The sequence below is a fragment of the Macaca thibetana genome, chromosome 11, assembly GCF_024542745.1.
Source record: "Macaca thibetana thibetana isolate TM-01 chromosome 11, ASM2454274v1, whole genome shotgun sequence".
In the NCBI taxonomy this organism is placed as follows: domain Eukaryota; kingdom Metazoa; phylum Chordata; class Mammalia; order Primates; family Cercopithecidae; genus Macaca; species Macaca thibetana.
The window spans coordinates 7746647-7750771 of record NC_065588.1 but is presented as its reverse complement, the minus strand read 5'-3'; the positions used below and the strand labels follow the sequence as shown (position 1 = coordinate 7750771).

The 4125-nt window shown below is 43.7% G+C and overlaps 1 pseudogene; it reads right to left on the bottom strand.

Moving 5' to 3' along the window:
* Window positions 1–1348: 1348 nt before the first annotated feature.
* LOC126931381 (glyceraldehyde-3-phosphate dehydrogenase-like) lies at window positions 1349–2745 on the bottom strand (annotated as a pseudogene).
* Window positions 2746–4125: the final 1380 nt, after the last annotated feature.

The following is a 4125-nucleotide window of genomic DNA, read 5'->3' as shown; positions in this document are numbered from 1 at the left end:
CTCCTGACCTCGTGATCCGCCCGTCTCGGCCTCCCAAAGTGCTGGGATTACAGGCTTGAGCCACCGCGCCCGGCCGAGTTCCTTATATATTTTTGATCTTAACCCTTTTTCTTATACATTCTTCATAGATATTTTCTCCCAATCCATTGGCTGTCTTTTCATTTTGATCATTTTCTTTGCTGTGTAGTGTTTTAGTTTGATATAGTTCCACCTGTTTCTTTCATTCTTATTACCTGTTCTTTTTGGTGAGATATCAAAGAAAACCCTTGTCAAGGCCAATATTGAGATTTGCCTGTTTTCCTCTAGGAATTTAATGGTTTCAGGTCTTTAATATCCTTCTAGTTTATTTTTGTGTGCAGTGTAAGACGAGGGTCCAGTTTCATCCTTTTTGCATGTGGATATCTGGTTTTCCAAACACCATGTATTGAAGAGACTATCCGTTCCTCATTGTGTCTTCTTGGTAGCTCTGTCAAAAATTAATTGACCGTATATGCTTAGATTTATTTACAGGCTCTCTATTGTTCTATTCTGTTCCATTGGTCCATATGCCTGTTCTTTTTTTTTTTTTTTTTTTTTTTTGAGACGGAGTCTCGCTATGTCGCCCAGAGTGGAGTGCAGTGGCCGGATCTCAGCTTACTGCAAGCTCTGCCTCCCGGGTTTTTACGCCATTCTCCTGCCTCAGCCTCCCGAGTAGCTGGGACTACAGGCGCCCACCACCTCGCCCGGCTAGTTTTTTGTATTTTTTTAGTAGAGACGGGGTTTCACCGTGTTAGTCAGGATGGTCTCGAACTCCTGACCTCGTGATCCGCCCGTCTCGGCCTCCCAAAGTGCTGGGATTACAGGCTTGAGCCACTGCGCCCGGCTTTTTTTTTTTTTTTTTTTTGAGATGATGTCTCATTCTGTCGCCCAGGCTGGAGTGCAGTGGCGCAATCTTGGCTCACTGCAACCTCCGCCTCCCAGGTTCAAGAGATTCTCCTGCCTCAGCCTCCTGAGTAGCTGGTATTACAGGTGCCTGCCACCGTGCCCGGCTAATTTTTGTATTTTTAATAGATAGAGATGGGGTTTCACCACGCTGGCCAGGCTGGTCTTGAGCTCCTGACTTCAGGTGATCCACCCAACTCGGCCTCCCAAAGTGCTGAGGTTACCGGCATGAGCCATCGTGCCCAGCCTATATGTCTGTTGTGTCTGTTTTCATACTGCTTCACTATGCTTCTTTTGTGATATAATGTGAGATTAGGAAGTGTGATGCCTTCAAGTTTGTTTTCCTCAACATTGTTTTGGTTACTTGAAGCATTTTGTGGTTTCACACAAATTTTAGAATTGTTTTTCTATTTCTACGAAAAATATCTTTTTTTTTTTTTTTTTTTGCTGAGTACAGGGGACTTTATTGATGTTAAATGACAAGGTGGGGCTCCCTAGGTCTTTCCTTCTTCAGAGGGTCTGGAAACTGTGAGGAGAGGAGATTCTGTGTGGTGGGGGACTGAGTGCAGCAGGGAATCCCCAGCAGCTGAGGGTCCCTCTCTTCTTCCCGTGCTCTCCCTGGGGTTAGTGATTGGGGGATTTTACTCCTTAGAGGCCATGTGTACCATGAGGTCCATTACCTTGTTACTGTAGGCAAAATTCATTGTCATAACAGGAAATGAGCTTGACAAAGTGGTCATTGATGGCAATGCCAGCCCCAGCCTCAAAGGTGGAAAGGCAGGTATTGCTGTTCAATTCCGAAGAGACAACCTGGTGCTCACTGTAGCCCAGAATGCCCTTGAGGGGTCCTTGTGTGCCTGCCTCACCACCTTTTTGATGTCTGAAGAAACCTGTCTGGCAGGTTTTTCCAGACAGGAGGTCAGTTCCACAACCAACACTGGTGTTGGGAACACGGAAGACCATGCCAGTGAGCTTCCCGTTAAGCTTAGGAATGACCTTGCCCTCTCATGGCCCATTAACTTGACAGCACCAGTAGATGCAGGAATGGTGTTCTGGAAAGCCCCATGGCTGCCATGCCAGAGTTTCCTGGAGGGGCCATCCACTGCCTTCTGGGTAGCAGTGATGGTGTAGACTGTGGTCATGAGTCCCTCCCTGATGCTGAAGTTGTCATGAATGACCTTGGCCAGGGGATCTAAGCAGTTGGTGGTGCAGGAGGCATTGCTGATGATTGTGAGGTTGTTTTCATGCTTATGGTTCATGCCCATCACAAACATGGGGACATCTGCAGAAAAGATGCAGATGATGAACCTTTTGGCTCCCTTCTCCAGGTGAGCCCTAGTCTTCACCAAGGTAGTGAAGATGCCAGTGGACTCCATGACATAATTAGCACCAGCATTATCTCATTTGGTTTTGGTGAGCTCTCACTGCTGGAAAATAGTGACAGGGTTTCCATTGATGACAAGCTTCCCATTCCTAACCTTGATGGTACCATGGAACTTGCCATGGGTGAGATCATAACGGAACATGTAGAGCATATAGTTGGGGTCAATGAAAGGGCCATTGGTGGTGACGATATCCACTTTGCCAGAATTAAAAGCAGCCCTGATGACCAGGCATCTAATATGGCCAAATCCATTTACTCCAGCCTTCACTTTCACTCTGGTGTCTCAGGAAGAAGGCTGGTGCTGCATGAGAAAATTGGATATTTGTCGAATGGGAGAAGCAGAGAGGTCACTGGAATTTTGATGGGATTGCACTGAAAATGCTTATCACTTTTGGTGGTATAAACAGTCCTAATATCTTGAGACCAAAGATGTCAGGTATTTATACCTGTTCTTTCCAGTTCCTTCTAGATACCCTCAGCCAAAACAACTAAAAAACATGCATGTCTTATATATGAAATAAGGAAAGTATAAAATGCTAGTGTTACAATTACAATTGTTAAAAAGCCAGTGATAATTCTGTTCAGAGATACAACATACCTACTGTTGACACACACTTAAAGTATTTAACCTGGAAACAAATTATTGCTGGGGTTATAATGCTATCGCTTGAGATAGGAGCCCAACTTAATATACTGCTACTCTTAGCTCATAAATCCCATCCCCCAACCTCTTTTTTTAAATTATTATTTTACTTTAAGTTCCCAAATACATGTGCAGAATGTGCAGGTTTGTTACTTAGGTATATGTGTGCCATGGTGGTTTTCTGCACCTGTTGACCCATGCTCTATTTTCCCTCCCCTCACCCACCAACCCCGCGACAGGCCCTGGCATGTGTTGTTTCTCTCCCTATGTCCATGTGTTCTCATTATTCAGCTCCCACTTATGAGTGAGAACATGCGGTGTTTGGTTTTCTGTTCCTGTGCTAGTTTGCTGAGGAGGATAGTTTCCAGCTTCATCCATGTCCCTGGAAAGGACATGATCTCATTCCTTTTTTATGGCTGCATAGTATTCCATGGTGTAGATGTACCACATTTTCTTTTCCATTCTACCATTGATGCATATATCCTTTTTAAATTGATTCCAACAAAAGTTATGTTTCCTTTTTTTTAAACCAAGAAAAATAAGCTTGGATAAAAGTTACGTTTTCCTAATAAAGAGACATACTTCTTTTTTTTTCTTTTTTTTTAAATTATACTTTAAATTCTAGGGTACATGTGCACAATGTGCAGGTTTGTTACATATGTATACAAGTGCCATATGTAACTTGTTGCTGTGCTGTACCCATTAACTCATCATTTACATTAGGTATATCTCCTAATGCTATCACTCCCCTGTCCCCCGACCCCACAACAGGCCCTGGTGTGTGATGCTCCCCATTCTGTGTCCAGGTGTTCTCGTTGTTCAATTCCCACCTATGAGTGAGAATATGTGGTGTTTGGTTTTCTGTTCTTGTGATAGTTTGCTCAGACTGATGGTTTCCAGCCGCATCCGTGTCCCTACAAATGACATGAACTCATCCTTTTTTATGGCTGTATAGTATTCCATGGTGTATATGTGCCACATTTTCTTACTCTAGTCTATCATTGATGGACATTTGGGTTGGTTCCAAGTCTTTGCCACTGTAAATAGTGCCACAACAAACATATGTGTGTATGTGTCTTTATAGCAGCATGATTTATAATCCGTTGGATATATACCCAGTAATGGGATGGCTGGGTCAAATGGTATTTCTAGTCCTAGATCCTTGAGAAATCGCCAT